The 15,952-nt window shown below is 39.3% G+C and overlaps 30 non-coding genes and 1 pseudogene across 30 annotated transcripts in view; all 31 read left to right on the forward strand.

Annotated features, from left to right (window-relative positions):
- LOC134307379 (5S ribosomal RNA) overlaps window positions 1-76 on the forward strand; it is a 119-nt gene extending 43 nt beyond the window's left edge. Inside the window, exon 1 of the ribosomal RNA XR_010009892.1 lies at window positions 1-76. This exon is cut by the window's left edge and continues 43 nt beyond it. This is a non-coding gene — a ribosomal RNA (5S ribosomal RNA).
- Window positions 77-399: 323 nt separating this feature from the next.
- On the forward strand, window positions 400-514 carry LOC134307333 (5S ribosomal RNA; annotated as a pseudogene).
- Window positions 515-817: 303 nt separating this feature from the next.
- LOC134307305 (5S ribosomal RNA) lies at window positions 818-936 on the forward strand. The gene has a single exon (XR_010009827.1). It is a non-coding gene; the product is annotated as a 5S ribosomal RNA (ribosomal RNA).
- A 311-nt stretch (window positions 937-1,247) lies between these two features.
- LOC134307317 (5S ribosomal RNA) lies at window positions 1,248-1,366 on the forward strand. Its single transcript, XR_010009838.1, has one exon. It is a non-coding gene; the product is annotated as a 5S ribosomal RNA (ribosomal RNA).
- Window positions 1,367-1,673: 307 nt separating this feature from the next.
- LOC134307329 (5S ribosomal RNA) lies at window positions 1,674-1,792 on the forward strand. The gene has a single exon (XR_010009849.1). It is a non-coding gene; the product is annotated as a 5S ribosomal RNA (ribosomal RNA).
- Window positions 1,793-2,103: 311 nt separating this feature from the next.
- Window positions 2,104-2,222, forward strand: LOC134307335 (5S ribosomal RNA). The gene has a single exon (XR_010009852.1). It is a non-coding gene; the product is annotated as a 5S ribosomal RNA (ribosomal RNA).
- Window positions 2,223-2,521: 299 nt separating this feature from the next.
- On the forward strand, window positions 2,522-2,640 carry LOC134307336 (5S ribosomal RNA). The gene has a single exon (XR_010009853.1). It is a non-coding gene; the product is annotated as a 5S ribosomal RNA (ribosomal RNA).
- Window positions 2,641-2,967: 327 nt separating this feature from the next.
- LOC134307338 (5S ribosomal RNA) lies at window positions 2,968-3,086 on the forward strand. Its single transcript, XR_010009854.1, has one exon. It is a non-coding gene; the product is annotated as a 5S ribosomal RNA (ribosomal RNA).
- Window positions 3,087-3,413: 327 nt separating this feature from the next.
- LOC134307339 (5S ribosomal RNA) lies at window positions 3,414-3,532 on the forward strand. Its single transcript, XR_010009855.1, has one exon. It is a non-coding gene; the product is annotated as a 5S ribosomal RNA (ribosomal RNA).
- A 303-nt stretch (window positions 3,533-3,835) lies between these two features.
- On the forward strand, window positions 3,836-3,954 carry LOC134307340 (5S ribosomal RNA). The gene has a single exon (XR_010009856.1). It is a non-coding gene; the product is annotated as a 5S ribosomal RNA (ribosomal RNA).
- Window positions 3,955-4,253: 299 nt separating this feature from the next.
- LOC134307341 (5S ribosomal RNA) lies at window positions 4,254-4,372 on the forward strand. Its single transcript, XR_010009857.1, has one exon. It is a non-coding gene; the product is annotated as a 5S ribosomal RNA (ribosomal RNA).
- A 787-nt stretch (window positions 4,373-5,159) lies between these two features.
- On the forward strand, window positions 5,160-5,278 carry LOC134307342 (5S ribosomal RNA). Its single transcript, XR_010009858.1, has one exon. It is a non-coding gene; the product is annotated as a 5S ribosomal RNA (ribosomal RNA).
- A 319-nt stretch (window positions 5,279-5,597) lies between these two features.
- Window positions 5,598-5,716, forward strand: LOC134307344 (5S ribosomal RNA). The gene has a single exon (XR_010009860.1). It is a non-coding gene; the product is annotated as a 5S ribosomal RNA (ribosomal RNA).
- A 323-nt stretch (window positions 5,717-6,039) lies between these two features.
- LOC134307345 (5S ribosomal RNA) lies at window positions 6,040-6,158 on the forward strand. The gene has a single exon (XR_010009861.1). It is a non-coding gene; the product is annotated as a 5S ribosomal RNA (ribosomal RNA).
- Window positions 6,159-6,473: 315 nt separating this feature from the next.
- Window positions 6,474-6,592, forward strand: LOC134307346 (5S ribosomal RNA). Its single transcript, XR_010009862.1, has one exon. It is a non-coding gene; the product is annotated as a 5S ribosomal RNA (ribosomal RNA).
- A 327-nt stretch (window positions 6,593-6,919) lies between these two features.
- Window positions 6,920-7,038, forward strand: LOC134307347 (5S ribosomal RNA). The gene has a single exon (XR_010009863.1). It is a non-coding gene; the product is annotated as a 5S ribosomal RNA (ribosomal RNA).
- A 303-nt stretch (window positions 7,039-7,341) lies between these two features.
- Window positions 7,342-7,460, forward strand: LOC134307348 (5S ribosomal RNA). Its single transcript, XR_010009864.1, has one exon. It is a non-coding gene; the product is annotated as a 5S ribosomal RNA (ribosomal RNA).
- A 295-nt stretch (window positions 7,461-7,755) lies between these two features.
- Window positions 7,756-7,874, forward strand: LOC134307349 (5S ribosomal RNA). The gene has a single exon (XR_010009865.1). It is a non-coding gene; the product is annotated as a 5S ribosomal RNA (ribosomal RNA).
- Window positions 7,875-8,189: 315 nt separating this feature from the next.
- On the forward strand, window positions 8,190-8,308 carry LOC134307350 (5S ribosomal RNA). Its single transcript, XR_010009866.1, has one exon. It is a non-coding gene; the product is annotated as a 5S ribosomal RNA (ribosomal RNA).
- Window positions 8,309-8,662: 354 nt separating this feature from the next.
- Window positions 8,663-8,781, forward strand: LOC134307351 (5S ribosomal RNA). Its single transcript, XR_010009867.1, has one exon. It is a non-coding gene; the product is annotated as a 5S ribosomal RNA (ribosomal RNA).
- A 319-nt stretch (window positions 8,782-9,100) lies between these two features.
- Window positions 9,101-9,219, forward strand: LOC134307352 (5S ribosomal RNA). The gene has a single exon (XR_010009868.1). It is a non-coding gene; the product is annotated as a 5S ribosomal RNA (ribosomal RNA).
- Window positions 9,220-9,530: 311 nt separating this feature from the next.
- LOC134307365 (5S ribosomal RNA) lies at window positions 9,531-9,649 on the forward strand. The gene has a single exon (XR_010009879.1). It is a non-coding gene; the product is annotated as a 5S ribosomal RNA (ribosomal RNA).
- Window positions 9,650-9,980: 331 nt separating this feature from the next.
- Window positions 9,981-10,099, forward strand: LOC134307354 (5S ribosomal RNA). Its single transcript, XR_010009869.1, has one exon. It is a non-coding gene; the product is annotated as a 5S ribosomal RNA (ribosomal RNA).
- A 295-nt stretch (window positions 10,100-10,394) lies between these two features.
- On the forward strand, window positions 10,395-10,513 carry LOC134307356 (5S ribosomal RNA). Its single transcript, XR_010009871.1, has one exon. It is a non-coding gene; the product is annotated as a 5S ribosomal RNA (ribosomal RNA).
- A 319-nt stretch (window positions 10,514-10,832) lies between these two features.
- Window positions 10,833-10,951, forward strand: LOC134307357 (5S ribosomal RNA). The gene has a single exon (XR_010009872.1). It is a non-coding gene; the product is annotated as a 5S ribosomal RNA (ribosomal RNA).
- A 315-nt stretch (window positions 10,952-11,266) lies between these two features.
- Window positions 11,267-11,385, forward strand: LOC134307358 (5S ribosomal RNA). Its single transcript, XR_010009873.1, has one exon. It is a non-coding gene; the product is annotated as a 5S ribosomal RNA (ribosomal RNA).
- Window positions 11,386-11,712: 327 nt separating this feature from the next.
- On the forward strand, window positions 11,713-11,831 carry LOC134307359 (5S ribosomal RNA). The gene has a single exon (XR_010009874.1). It is a non-coding gene; the product is annotated as a 5S ribosomal RNA (ribosomal RNA).
- Window positions 11,832-12,154: 323 nt separating this feature from the next.
- LOC134307360 (5S ribosomal RNA) lies at window positions 12,155-12,273 on the forward strand. Its single transcript, XR_010009875.1, has one exon. It is a non-coding gene; the product is annotated as a 5S ribosomal RNA (ribosomal RNA).
- A 291-nt stretch (window positions 12,274-12,564) lies between these two features.
- LOC134307361 (5S ribosomal RNA) lies at window positions 12,565-12,683 on the forward strand. The gene has a single exon (XR_010009876.1). It is a non-coding gene; the product is annotated as a 5S ribosomal RNA (ribosomal RNA).
- A 366-nt stretch (window positions 12,684-13,049) lies between these two features.
- LOC134307362 (5S ribosomal RNA) lies at window positions 13,050-13,168 on the forward strand. Its single transcript, XR_010009877.1, has one exon. It is a non-coding gene; the product is annotated as a 5S ribosomal RNA (ribosomal RNA).
- A 315-nt stretch (window positions 13,169-13,483) lies between these two features.
- On the forward strand, window positions 13,484-13,602 carry LOC134307363 (5S ribosomal RNA). Its single transcript, XR_010009878.1, has one exon. It is a non-coding gene; the product is annotated as a 5S ribosomal RNA (ribosomal RNA).
- The last annotated feature ends 2,350 nt before the right edge of the window (window positions 13,603-15,952 follow it).

Raw genomic sequence — 15,952 nt, forward strand, 5'->3', positions numbered from 1 at the left:
CTCAGAAGCCAAGCAGGGTTGGGCTCAGTCAGTACCTAGATGGGAGACCGCCTGGGAATACTGAGTGCTGTAAGCTTTTTATTTTTTGGTTTCAGCCCCATTCATGAAGTGTCATTTAGCTGTTAGCTAGCATAATAAAGTATCTATCTATCTATCTATCTATCTATCTATCTATCTATCTATCTATCTATCTATCTATCTATCTATCTATCTATCTATCTATCTATCTATCTATCTATCTATCTATCTATCTATCTATCTATCTATCTATCTATCTATCTATCTATCTATCTATCTATCTATAAAAGGCCTTCCAATGTAAATCCAGCCCAGATAGCTGGCTAGCACTCAGATAGCTGGCTGACTAGCTATAACAGGCCTTTAAATCCAGCTTCTTTCGCTTACGGCCAAACCACCTTGGGAACGATCTCGTCCGATCTCAGAAGCCAAGCAGGGTTGGGCTCAGTCAGTACCTAGATGGGAGACCGCCTGGGAATACTGAGTGCTGTAAGCTTTTTATTTTTTGGTTTCAGCCCCATTCATGAAGTGTCATTTAGCTGTTAGCTAGCATAATAAAGTATCTATCTATCTATCTATCTATCTATCTATCTATCTATCTATCTATCTATCTATCTATCTATCTATCTATCTATCTATCTATCTATCTATCTATCTATCTATCTATCTATCTATCTATCTATCTATCTATCTATCTATCTATAAAAGGCCTTCCAATGTAAATCCAGCCCAGATAGCTGGCTAGCACTCAGATAGCTGGCTGACTAGCTATAACAGGCCTTTAAATCCAGCTTCTTTCGCTTACGGCCAAACCACCTTGGGAACGCCTGATCTCGTCCGATCTCAGAAGCCAAGCAGGGTTGGGCTCAGTCAGTACCTAGATGGGAGACCGCCTGGGAATACTGAGTGCTGTAAGCTTTTTATTTTTTGGTTTCAGCCCCATTCATGAAGTGTCATTTAGCTGTTAGCTAGCATAATAAAGTATCTATCTATCTATCTATCTATCTATCTATCTATCTATCTATCTATCTATCTATCTATCTATCTATCTATCTATCTATCTATCTATCTATCTATCTATCTATCTATCTATCTATCTATCTATCTATCTATCTATCTATCTATCTATCTATAAAAGGCCTTCCAATGTAAATCCAGCCCAGATAGCTGGCTAGCACTCAGATAGCTGGCTGACTAGCTATAACAGGCCTTTAAATCCAGCTTCTTTCGCTTACGGCCAAACCACCTTGGGAACGCCTGATCTCGTCCGATCTCAGAAGCCAAGCAGGGTTGGGCTCAGTCAGTACCTAGATGGGAGACCGCCTGGGAATACTGAGTGCTGTAAGCTTTTTATTTTTTGGTTTCAGCCCCATTCATGAAGTGTCATTTAGCTGTTAGCTAGCATAATAAAGTATCTATCTATCTATCTATCTATCTATCTATCTATCTATCTATCTATCTATCTATCTATCTATCTATCTATCTATCTATCTATCTATCTATCTATCTATCTATCTATCTATCTATCTATCTATCTATCTATCTATCTATCTATCTATAAAAGGCCTTCCAATGTAAATCCAGCCCAGATAGCTGGCTAGCACTCAGATAGCTGGCTGACTAGCTATAACAGGCCTTTAAATCCAGCTTCTTTCGCTTACGGCCAAACCACCTTGGGAACGCCTGATCTCGTCCGATCTCAGAAGCCAAGCAGGGTTGGGCTCAGTCAGTACCTAGATGGGAGACCGCCTGGGAATACTGAGTGCTGTAAGCTTTTTATTTTTTGGTTTCAGCCCCATTCATGAAGTGTCATTTAGCTGTTAGCTAGCATAATAAAGTATCTATCTATCTATCTATCTATCTATCTATCTATCTATCTATCTATCTATCTATCTATCTATCTATCTATCTATCTATCTATCTATCTATCTATCTATCTATCTATCTATCTATCTATCTATCTATCTATCTATCTATCTATCTATCTATAAAAGGCCTTCCAATGTAAATCCAGCCCAGATAGCTGGCTAGCACTCAGATAGCTGGCTGACTAGCTATAACAGGCCTTTAAATCCAGCTTCTTTCGCTTACGGCCAAACCACCTTGGGAACGCCTGATCTCGTCCGATCTCAGAAGCCAAGCAGGGTTGGGCTCAGTCAGTACCTAGATGGGAGACCGCCTGGGAATACTGAGTGCTGTAAGCTTTTTATTTTTTGGTTTCAGCCCCATTCATGAAGTGTCATTTAGCTGTTAGCTAGCATAATAAAGTATCTATCTATCTATCTATCTATCTATCTATCTATCTATCTATCTATCTATCTATCTATCTATCTATCTATCTATCTATCTATCTATCTATCTATCTATCTATCTATCTATCTATCTATCTATCTATCTATCTATCTATAAAAGGCCTTCCAATGTAAATCCAGCCCAGATAGCTGGCTAGCACTCAGATAGCTGGCTGACTAGCTATAACAGGCCTTTAAATCCAGCTTCTTTCGCTTACGGCCAAACCACCTTGGGAACGCCTGATCTCGTCCGATCTCAGAAGCCAAGCAGGGTTGGGCTCAGTCAGTACCTAGATGGGAGACCGCCTGGGAATACTGAGTGCTGTAAGCTTTTTATTTTTTGGTTTCAGCCCCATTCATGAAGTGTCATTTAGCTGTTAGCTAGCATAATAAAGTATCTATCTATCTATCTATCTATCTATCTATCTATCTATCTATCTATCTATCTATCTATCTATCTATCTATCTATCTATCTATCTATCTATCTATCTATCTATCTATCTATCTATCTATCTATCTATCTATCTATCTATCTATCTATCTATCTATCTATCTATCTATAAAAGGCCTTCCAATGTAAATCCAGCCCAGATAGCTGGCTAGCACTCAGATAGCTGGCTGACTAGCTATAACAGGCCTTTAAATCCAGCTTCTTTCGCTTACGGCCAAACCACCTTGGGAACGCCTGATCTCGTCCGATCTCAGAAGCCAAGCAGGGTTGGGCTCAGTCAGTACCTAGATGGGAGACCGCCTGGGAATACTGAGTGCTGTAAGCTTTTTATTTTTTGGTTTCAGCCCCATTCATGAAGTGTCATTTAGCTGTTAGCTAGCATAATAAAGTATCTATCTATCTATCTATCTATCTATCTATCTATCTATCTATCTATCTATCTATCTATCTATCTATCTATCTATCTATCTATCTATCTATCTATCTATCTATCTATCTATCTATCTATCTATCTATCTATCTATCTATCTATCTATCTATCTATCTATCTATCTATAAAAGGCCTTCCAATGTAAATCCAGCCCAGATAGCTGGCTAGCACTCAGATAGCTGGCTGACTAGCTATAACAGGCCTTTAAATCCAGCTTCTTTCGCTTACGGCCAAACCACCTTGGGAACGCCTGATCTCGTCCGATCTCAGAAGCCAAGCAGGGTTGGGCTCAGTCAGTACCTAGATGGGAGACCGCCTGGGAATACTGAGTGCTGTAAGCTTTTTATTTTTTGGTTTCAGCCCCATTCATGAAGTGTCATTTAGCTGTTAGCTAGCATAATAAAGTATCTATCTATCTATCTATCTATCTATCTATCTATCTATCTATCTATCTATCTATCTATCTATCTATCTATCTATCTATCTATCTATCTATCTATCTATCTATCTATCTATCTATCTATCTATCTATCTATCTATCTATCTATAAAAGGCCTTCCAATGTAAATCCAGCCCAGATAGCTGGCTAGCACTCAGATAGCTGGCTGACTAGCTATAACAGGCCTTTAAATCCAGCTTCTTTCGCTTACGGCCAAACCACCTTGGGAACGCCTGATCTCGTCCGATCTCAGAAGCCAAGCAGGGTTGGGCTCAGTCAGTACCTAGATGGGAGACCGCCTGGGAATACTGAGTGCTGTAAGCTTTTTATTTTTTGGTTTCAGCCCCATTCATGAAGTGTCATTTAGCTGTTAGCTAGCATAATAAAGTATCTATCTATCTATCTATCTATCTATCTATCTATCTATCTATCTATCTATCTATCTATCTATCTATCTATCTATCTATCTATCTATCTATCTATCTATCTATCTATCTATCTATCTATCTATCTATCTATCTATCTATAAAAGGCCTTCCAATGTAAATCCAGCCCAGATAGCTGGCTAGCACTCAGATAGCTGGCTGACTAGCTATAACAGGCCTTTAAATCCAGCTTCTTTCGCTTACGGCCAAACCACCTTGGGAACGCCTGATCTCGTCCGATCTCAGAAGCCAAGCAGGGTTGGGCTCAGTCAGTACCTAGATGGGAGACCGCCTGGGAATACTGAGTGCTGTAAGCTTTTTATTTTTTGGTTTCAGCCCCATTCATGAAGTGTCATTTAGCTGTTAGCTAGCATAATAAAGTATCTATCTATCTATCTATCTATCTATCTATCTATCTATCTATCTATCTATCTATCTATCTATCTATCTTATCTATCTTATCTATCTTATCTATCTATCTATCTATCTATCTATCTATCTATCTATCTATCTATCTATCTATCTATCTATCTATCTATCTATCTATCTATCTATCTATCTATCTATCTATCTATCTATAAAAGGCCTTCCAATGTAAATCCAGCCCAGATAGCTGGCTAGCACTCAGATAGCTGGCTGACTAGCTATAACAGGCCTTTAAATCCAGCTTCTTTCGCTTACGGCCAAACCACCTTGGGAACGCCTGATCTCGTCCGATCTCAGAAGCCAAGCAGGGTTGGGCTCAGTCAGTACCTAGATGGGAGACCGCCTGCTGTAAGCTTTTTATTTTTTGGTTTCAGCCCCATTCATGAAGTGTCATTTAGCTGTTAGCTAGCATAATAAAGTATCTATCTATCTATCTATCTATCTATCTATCTATCTATCTATCTATCTATCTATCTATCTATCTATCTATCTATCTATCTATCTATCTATCTATCTATCTATCTATCTATCTATCTATCTATCTATCTATCTATCTATCTATCTATCTATCTATCTATCTATAAAAGGCCTTCCAATGTAAATCCAGCCCAGATAGCTGGCTAGCACTCAGATAGCTGGCTGACTAGCTATAACAGGCCTTTAAATCCAGCTTCTTTCGCTTACGGCCAAACCACCTTGGGAACGCCTGATCTCGTCCGATCTCAGAAGCCAAGCAGGGTTGGGCTCAGTCAGTACCTAGATGGGAGACCGCCTGGGAATACTGAGTGCTGTAAGCTTTTTATTTTTTGGTTTCAGCCCCATTCATGAAGTGTCATTTAGCTGTTAGCTAGCATAATAAAGTATCTATCTATCTATCTATCTATCTATCTATCTATCTATCTATCTATCTATCTATCTATCTATCTATCTATCTATCTATCTATCTATCTATCTATCTATCTATCTATCTATCTATCTATCTATCTATCTATCTATCTATCTATCTATCTATCTATCTATAAAAGGCCTTCCAATGTAAATCCAGCCCAGATAGCTGGCTAGCACTCAGATAGCTGGCTGACTAGCTATAACAGGCCTTTAAATCCAGCTTCTTTCGCTTACGGCCAAACCACCTTGGGAACGCCTGATCTCGTCCGATCTCAGAAGCCAAGCAGGGTTGGGCTCAGTCAGTACCTAGATGGGAGACCGCCTGGGAATACTGAGTGCTGTAAGCTTTTTATTTTTTGGTTTCAGCCCCATTCATGAAGTGTCATTTAGCTGTTAGCTAGCATAATAAAGTATCTATCTATCTATCTATCTATCTATCTATCTATCTATCTATCTATCTATCTATCTATCTATCTATCTATCTATCTATCTATCTATCTATCTATCTATCTATCTATCTATCTATCTATCTATCTATCTATCTATCTATCTATCTATCTATCTATCTATCTATAAAAGGCCTTCCAATGTAAATCCAGCCCAGATAGCTGGCTAGCACTCAGATAGCTGGCTGACTAGCTATAACAGGCCTTTAAATCCAGCTTCTTTCGCTTACGGCCAAACCACCTTGGGAACGCCTGATCTCGTCCGATCTCAGAAGCCAAGCAGGGTTGGGCTCAGTCAGTACCTAGATGGGAGACCGCCTGGGAATACTGAGTGCTGTAAGCTTTTTATTTTTTGGTTTCAGCCCCATTCATGAAGTGTCATTTAGCTGTTAGCTAGCATAATAAAGTATCTATCTATCTATCTATCTATCTATCTATCTATCTATCTATCTATCTATCTATCTATCTATCTATCTATCTATCTATCTATCTATCTATCTATCTATCTATCTATCTATCTATCTATCTATCTATCTATCTATCTATCTATCTATCTATCTATAAAAGGCCTTCCAATGTAAATCCAGCCCAGATAGCTGGCTAGCACTCAGATAGCTGGCTGACTAGCTATAACAGGCCTTTAAATCCAGCTTCTTTCGCTTACGGCCAAACCACCTTGGGAACGCCTGATCTCGTCCGATCTCAGAAGCCAAGCAGGGTTGGGCTCAGTCAGTACCTAGATGGGAGACCGCCTGGGAATACTGAGTGCTGTAAGCTTTTTATTTTTTGGTTTCAGCCCCATTCATGAAGTGTCATTTAGCTGTTAGCTAGCATAATAAAGTATCTATCTATCTATCTATCTATCTATCTATCTATCTATCTATCTATCTATCTATCTATCTATCTATCTATCTATCTATCTATCTATCTATCTATCTATCTATCTATCTATCTATCTATCTATCTATCTATCTATCTATCTATCTATCTATCTATCTATCTATCTATAAAAGGCCTTCCAATGTAAATCCAGCCCAGATAGCTGGCTAGCACTCAGATAGCTGGCTGACTAGCTATAACAGGCCTTTAAATCCAGCTTCTTTCGCTTACGGCCAAACCACCTTGGGAACGCCTGATCTCGTCCGATCTCAGAAGCCAAGCAGGGTTGGGCTCAGTCAGTACCTAGATGGGAGACCGCCTGGGAATACTGAGTGCTGTAAGCTTTTTATTTTTTGGTTTCAGCCCCATTCATGAAGTGTCATTTAGCTGTTAGCTAGCATAATAAAGTATCTATCTATCTATCTATCTATCTATCTATCTATCTATCTATCTATCTATCTATCTATCTATCTATCTATCTATCTATCTATCTATCTATCTATCTATCTATCTATCTATCTATCTATCTATCTATCTATCTATCTATCTATAAAAGGCCTTCCAATGTAAATCCAGCCCAGATAGCTGGCTAGCACTCAGATAGCTGGCTGACTAGCTATAACAGGCCTTTAAATCCAGCTTCTTTCGCTTACGGCCAAACCACCTTGGGAACGCCTGATCTCGTCCGATCTCAGAAGCCAAGCAGGGTTGGGCTCAGTCAGTACCTAGATGGGAGACCGCCTGGGAATACTGAGTGCTGTAAGCTTTTTATTTTTTGGTTTCAGCCCCATTCATGAAGTGTCATTTAGCTGTTAGCTAGCATAATAAAGTATCTATCTATCTATCTATCTATCTATCTATCTATCTATCTATCTATCTATCTATCTATCTATCTATCTATCTATCTATCTATCTATCTATCTATCTATCTATCTATCTATCTATCTATCTATCTATCTATCTATAAAAGGCCTTCCAATGTAAATCCAGCCCAGATAGCTGGCTAGCACTCAGATAGCTGGCTGACTAGCTATAACAGGCCTTTAAATCCAGCTTCTTTCGCTTACGGCCAAACCACCTTGGGAACGCCTGATCTCGTCCGATCTCAGAAGCCAAGCAGGGTTGGGCTCAGTCAGTACCTAGATGGGAGACCGCCTGGGAATACTGAGTGCTGTAAGCTTTTTATTTTTTGGTTTCAGCCCCATTCATGAAGTGTCATTTAGCTGTTAGCTAGCATAATAAAGTATCTATCTATCTATCTATCTATCTATCTATCTATCTATCTATCTATCTATCTATCTATCTATCTATCTATCTATCTATCTATCTATCTATCTATCTATCTATCTATCTATCTATCTATCTATCTATCTATCTATCTATCTATCTATCTATCTATAAAAGGCCTTCCAATGTAAATCCAGCCCAGATAGCTGGCTAGCACTCAGATAGCTGGCTGACTAGCTATAACAGGCCTTTAAATCCAGCTTCTTTCGCTTACGGCCAAACCACCTTGGGAACGCCTGATCTCGTCCGATCTCAGAAGCCAAGCAGGGTTGGGCTCAGTCAGTACCTAGATGGGAGACCGCCTGGGAATACTGAGTGCTGTAAGCTTTTTATTTTTTGGTTTCAGCCCCATTCATGAAGTGTCATTTAGCTGTTAGCTAGCATAATAAAGTATCTATCTATCTATCTATCTATCTATCTATCTATCTATCTATCTATCTATCTATCTATCTATCTATCTTATCTATCTTATCTATCTTATCTATCTATCTATCTATCTATCTATCTATCTATCTATCTATCTATCTATCTATCTATCTATCTATCTATCTATCTATCTATCTATCTATCTATCTATCTATCTATAAAAGGCCTTCCAATGTAAATCCAGCCCAGATAGCTGGCTAGCACTCAGATAGCTGGCTGACTAGCTATAACAGGCCTTTAAATCCAGCTTCTTTCGCTTACGGCCAAACCACCTTGGGAACGCCTGATCTCGTCCGATCTCAGAAGCCAAGCAGGGTTGGGCTCAGTCAGTACCTAGATGGGAGACCGCCTGGGAATACTGAGTGCTGTAAGCTTTTTATTTTTTGGTTTCAGCCCCATTCATGAAGTGTCATTTAGCTGTTAGCTAGCATAATAAAGTATCTATCTATCTATCTATCTATCTATCTATCTATCTATCTATCTATCTATCTATCTATCTATCTATCTATCTATCTATCTATCTATCTATCTATCTATCTATCTATCTATCTATCTATCTATCTATCTATCTATCTATCTATCTATCTATCTATCTATAAAAGGCCTTCCAATGTAAATCCAGCCCAGATAGCTGGCTAGCACTCAGATAGCTGGCTGACTAGCTATAACAGGCCTTTAAATCCAGCTTCTTTCGCTTACGGCCAAACCACCTTGGGAACGCCTGATCTCGTCCGATCTCAGAAGCCAAGCAGGGTTGGGCTCAGTCAGTACCTAGATGGGAGACCGCCTGGGAATACTGAGTGCTGTAAGCTTTTTATTTTTTGGTTTCAGCCCCATTCATGAAGTGTCATTTAGCTGTTAGCTAGCATAATAAAGTATCTATCTATCTATCTATCTATCTATCTATCTATCTATCTATCTATCTATCTATCTATCTATCTATCTATCTATCTATCTATCTATCTATCTATCTATCTATCTATCTATCTATCTATCTATCTATCTATCTATCTATCTATCTATCTATAAAAGGCCTTCCAATGTAAATCCAGCCCAGATAGCTGGCTAGCACTCAGATAGCTGGCTGACTAGCTATAACAGGCCTTTAAATCCAGCTTCTTTCGCTTACGGCCAAACCACCTTGGGAACGCCTGATCTCGTCCGATCTCAGAAGCCAAGCAGGGTTGGGCTCAGTCAGTACCTAGATGGGAGACTGCCTGGGAATACTGAGTGCTGTAAGCTTTTTATTTTTTGGTTTCAGCCCCATTCATGAAGTGTCATTTAGCTGTTAGCTAGCATAATAAAGTATCTATCTATCTATCTATCTATCTATCTATCTATCTATCTATCTATCTATCTATCTATCTATCTATCTATCTATCTATCTATCTATCTATCTATCTATCTATCTATCTATCTATCTATCTATCTATCTATCTATCTATCTATCTATCTATCTATCTATCTATCTATCTATAAAAGGCCTTCCAATGTAAATCCAGCCCAGATAGCTGGCTAGCACTCAGATAGCTGGCTGACTAGCTATAACAGGCCTTTAAATCCAGCTTCTTTCGCTTACGGCCAAACCACCTTGGGAACGCCTGATCTCGTCCGATCTCAGAAGCCAAGCAGGGTTGGGCTCAGTCAGTACCTAGATGGGAGACCGCCTGGGAATACTGAGTGCTGTAAGCTTTTTATTTTTTGGTTTCAGCCCCATTCATGAAGTGTCATTTAGCTGTTAGCTAGCATAATAAAGTATCTATCTATCTATCTATCTATCTATCTATCTATCTATCTATCTATCTATCTATCTATCTATCTATCTATCTATCTATCTATCTATCTATCTATCTATCTATCTATCTATCTATCTATCTATCTATCTATCTATAAAAGGCCTTCCAATGTAAATCCAGCCCAGATAGCTGGCTAGCACTCAGATAGCTGGCTGACTAGCTATAACAGGCCTTTAAATCCAGCTTCTTTCGCTTACGGCCAAACCACCTTGGGAACGCCTGATCTCGTCCGATCTCAGAAGCCAAGCAGGGTTGGGCTCAGTCAGTACCTAGATGGGAGACCGCCTGGGAATACTGAGTGCTGTAAGCTTTTTATTTTTTGGTTTCAGCCCCATTCATGAAGTGTCATTTAGCTGTTAGCTAGCATAATAAAGTATCTATCTATCTATCTATCTATCTATCTATCTATCTATCTATCTATCTATCTATCTATCTATCTATCTATCTATCTATCTATCTATCTATCTATCTATCTATCTATCTATCTATCTATCTATCTATCTATCTATCTATCTATCTATCTATCTATCTATAAAAGGCCTTCCAATGTAAATCCAGCCCAGATAGCTGGCTAGCACTCAGATAGCTGGCTGACTAGCTATAACAGGCCTTTAAATCCAGCTTCTTTCGCTTACGGCCAAACCACCTTGGGAACGCCTGATCTCGTCCGATCTCAGAAGCCAAGCAGGGTTGGGCTCAGTCAGTACCTAGATGGGAGACCGCCTGGGAATACTGAGTGCTGTAAGCTTTTTATTTTTTGGTTTCAGCCCCATTCATGAAGTGTCATTTAGCTGTTAGCTAGCATAATAAAGTATCTATCTATCTATCTATCTATCTATCTATCTATCTATCTATCTATCTATCTATCTATCTATCTATCTATCTATCTATCTATCTATCTATCTATCTATCTATCTATCTATCTATCTATCTATCTATCTATCTATCTATCTATCTATCTATCTATAAAAGGCCTTCCAATGTAAATCCAGCCCAGATAGCTGGCTAGCACTCAGATAGCTGGCTGACTAGCTATAACAGGCCTTTAAATCCAGCTTCTTTCGCTTACGGCCAAACCACCTTGGGAACGCCTGATCTCGTCCGATCTCAGAAGCCAAGCAGGGTTGGGCTCAGTCAGTACCTAGATGGGAGACCGCCTGGGAATACTGAGTGCTGTAAGCTTTTTATTTTTTGGTTTCAGCCCCATTCATGAAGTGTCATTTAGCTGTTAGCTAGCATAATAAAGTATCTATCTATCTATCTATCTATCTATCTATCTATCTATCTATCTATCTATCTATCTATCTATCTATCTATCTATCTATCTATCTATCTATCTATCTATCTATCTATCTATCTATCTATCTATCTATCTATCTATCTATCTATCTATCTATCTATCTATCTATCTATAAAAGGCCTTCCAATGTAAATCCAGCCCAGATAGCTGGCTAGCACTCAGATAGCTGGCTGACTAGCTATAACAGGCCTTTAAATCCAGCTTCTTTCGCTTACGGCCAAACCACCTTGGGAACGCCTGATCTCGTCCGATCTCAGAAGCCAAGCAGGGTTGGGCTCAGTCAGTACCTAGATGGGAGACCGCCTGGGAATACTGAGTGCTGTAAGCTTTTTATTTTTTGGTTTCAGCCCCATTCATGAAGTGTCATTTAGCTGTTAGCTAGCATAATAAAGTATCTATCTATCTATCTATCTATCTATCTATCTATCTATCTATCTATCTATCTATCTATCTATCTATCTATCTATCTATCTATCTATCTATCTATCTATCTATCTATCTATCTATCTATCTATCTATCTATCTATCTATCTATCTATCTATCTATCTATCTATAAAAGGCCTTCCAATGTAAATCCAGCCCAGATAGCTGGCTAGCACTCAGATAGCTGGCTGACTAGCTATAACAGGCCTTTAAATCCAGCTTCTTTCGCTTACGGCCAAACCACCTTGGGAACGCCTGATCTCGTCCGATCTCAGAAGCCAAGCAGGGTTGGGCTCAGTCAGTACCTAGATGGGAGACCGCCTGGGAATACTGAGTGCTGTAAGCTTTTTATTTTTTGGTTTCAGCCCCATTCATGAAGTGTCATTTAGCTGTTAGCTAGCATAATAAAGTATCTATCTATCTATCTATCTATCTATCTATCTATCTATCTATCTATCTATCTATCTATCTATCTATCTATCTATCTATCTATCTATCTATCTATCTATCTATCTATCTATCTATCTATCTATCTATCTATAAAAGGCCTTCCAATGTAAATCCAGCCCAGATAGCTGGCTAGCACTCAGATAGCTGGCTGACTAGCTATAACAGGCCTTTAAATCCAGCTTCTTTCGCTTACGGCCAAACCACCTTGGGAACGCCTGATCTCGTCCGATCTCAGAAGCCAAGCAGGGTTGGGCTCAGTCAGTACCTAGATGGGAGACCGCCTGGGAATACTGAGTGCTGTAAGCTTTTTATTTTTTGGTTTCAGCCCCATTCATGAAGTGTCATTTAGCTGTTAGCTAGCATAATAAAGTATCTATCTATCTATCTATCTATCTATCTATCTATCTATCTATCTATCTATCTATCTATCTATCTATCTTATCTATCTTATCTATCTTATCTATCTATCTATCTATCTATCTATCTATCTATCTATCTATCTATCTATCTATCTATCTATCTATCTATCTATCTATCTATCTATCTATCTATCTATCTATCTATCTATCTATCTATAAAAGGCCTTCCAATGTAAATCCAGCCCAGATAGCTGGCTAGCACTCAGATAGCTGGCTGACTAGCTATAACAGGCCTTTAAATCCAGCTTCTTTCGCTTACGGCCAAACCACCTTGGGAACGCCTGATCTCGTCCGATCTCAGAAGCCAAGCAGGGTTGGGCTCAGTCAGTACCTAGATGGGAGACCGCCTGGGAATACTGAGTGCTGTAAGCTTTTTATTTTTTGGTTTCAGCCCCATTCATGAAGTGTCATTTAGCTGTTAGCTAGCATAATAAAGTATCTATCTATCTATCTATCTATCTATCTATCTATCTATCTATCTATCTATCTATCTATCTATCTATCTATCTATCTATCTATCTATCTATCTATCTATCTATCTATCTATCTATCTATCTATCTATCTATCTATCTATCTATCTATCTATCTATAAAAGGCCTTCCAATGTAAATCCAGCCCAGATAGCTGGCTAGCACTCAGATAGCTGGCTGACTAGCTATAACAGGCCTTTAAATCCAGCTTCTTTCGCTTACGGCCAAACCACCTTGGGAACGCCTGATCTCGTCCGATCTCAGAAGCCAAGCAGGGTTGGGCTCAGTCAGTACCTAGATGGGAGACCGCCTGGGAATACTGAGTGCTGTAAGCTTTTTATTTTTTGGTTTCAGCCCCATTCATGAAGTGTCATTTAGCTGTTAGCTAGCATAATAAAGTATCTATCTATCTATCTATCTATCTATCTATCTATCTATCTATCTATCTATCTATCTATCTATCTATCTATCTATCTATCTATCTATCTATCTATCTATCTATCTATCTATCTATCTATCTATCTATCTATCTATCTATCTATCTATCTATCTATCTATCTATCTATCTATCTATCTATCTATCTATCTATCTATCTATCTATCTATCTATCTATCTATCTATCTATCTATCTATCTATCTATCTATCTATCTATCTATCTATCTATCTATCTATCTATCTATCTATCTATCTATCTATAAAGGCCTTCCAATGTAAATCCAGCCCAGATAGCTGGCTAGCACTCAGATAGCTGGCTGACTAGCTATAACAGGCCTTTAAATCCAGCTTCTTTCGCTTACGGCCAAACCACCTTGGGAATGCCTGATAGCGCCTCCTAGTGGTGAGAGGAAGTCGTGACCTTTAACCTGCAGCAGGAAGAGAGAGGCTCTTCCAAAGTGTGTTTGCTTTGTTACTTTTGTTTGTTTAATTTTGTACTAAACTTTGATTTAATTTTTTTGTTTATTTTGTATAAAATTTCTTTTGCTGTCCCCCAGCAGATTAACTGCTTGGGGGTCGGTCTTTTTCTTACTTTACAAAATGGATAAACTGGTAAATGACCCTGGACTGGAACAAAGACAAAGAGAAATGGATTACCCCAAAACAAACCAAAAAGACAAGAAGGCTGAAGAAAAAGGAATGGATCAAAGACACAGAGAAAAAGAAAACGGACTAAGTAATCAAGATATTGAAAACGAGAGCACAATTAATGAAATGCAAAATGGATCAAACAAAGACAGAAAAGAGGAATCAACAGACCAGAAGGAAAATGAGACAATAGACAACGCTGAACAAAAGAAGAACGATCAGCAAAAAAGACCACATGCTGAAAGAGAAAAGACGGAGGACTGGAAGAAAAAGATACAAGACAAAGCACAATTCTATGACAAACTGAAAACAAGAGCAGGACACCAAAAAGATTACAAAAAAGAAGCAACATTAATAATAGAGCTCAAAGAAGGAAGCGAAATATCTGCTATGGACATTATAAAAACTCTAAATGAAAAACTTGGAGTTGGGAAATTAATCGGACTGCGCCCCAGACCCAATAACGAGTTTGAGGCCACTCTTGAAAATGAAAATCTGTGTGAGGAGTTGCTTGATGGAGTAGAAATAAAAGGACAAATATGTGACATCAGAAGATTAACCACAACAGAGCTGATGGTCTCATTCCTTAACCTCCCGACGTACATATCTGACGCAGAAATCCTGGTCAAGCTAATAAAGTGGGGAGTGACTCCTGTTCTCCCGCTCAAGCGCCGTTTCTACCCGAACACCACCATTGCCGACGGAACGAGGTTCATTAGGGTGAAATTCCCTAAAGAGGTAGTGTCCCTACCATATAGCACAAGGTTCGAGACTGGGGACGGCCCTCAGTATTTCAGAATCATACATGACCGACAGGTTAAAGTCTGCAGACTCTGCATGTCAGCGGAGCATGTTATGAGGAGCTGTCCCCAGCTCACCTGCAGGGAATGCCTGCAACAGGGACACTATGCTCGGGACTGCGTCTCAACGAAATGTCCGGACTGCAACCGGGCGATGATCAGGTGTACCTGTGAACACGAGCCGGATATAGAAGAGCGGCGCGAGACAGCGGAGAGCGATGCGGAGAGTGATAAGGAGACCACCAGCTGCGAAAATGCTGAAAAGATGGAAATCGGGCAGGAGGAGGAGAATGACCAACAGACCAACACAACACAGAGGACATCAGAACAGGAAAACGCAAACCCTGAGAAAGATCAGAACATGGACATTCAAAACACAGAAAATAACGACACAGTGCACGAAATCACGAGGACACAAACATCACAGGACCCCGAAACGGAATTAAACACAATGGAACTCGAACTGGACAATACAGAAGACAGACCTAACGAAAAAAGCAAAAGGGAAAGAGAGGAGACCAGCGAAGAACTTTTCATTCCGGTGAGTCTGACACGCCGTCGTATATCGAAGAAAGTCACGCCGAATATTATAGAGGCTAATAAAAGACATGAACAGTTAAAAATGAAGAGAAAAGGAATATATAAGAACTCAAATGAAAGTGATTAAGGAGTTTTTTATTCTGCTCAACCTCATGAGCACTCTAACCTTAACATCTTTAAATGCACGAGGTTTGAGCAGAACAGAGAAGCTACGAAAACTATTAGAACAGACAAAGTCGACTGATATTTTATGTTTACAA

Source organism: Trichomycterus rosablanca, unplaced genomic scaffold, assembly GCF_030014385.1.
Source record: "Trichomycterus rosablanca isolate fTriRos1 unplaced genomic scaffold, fTriRos1.hap1 scaffold_267, whole genome shotgun sequence".
In the NCBI taxonomy this organism is placed as follows: domain Eukaryota; kingdom Metazoa; phylum Chordata; class Actinopteri; order Siluriformes; family Trichomycteridae; genus Trichomycterus; species Trichomycterus rosablanca.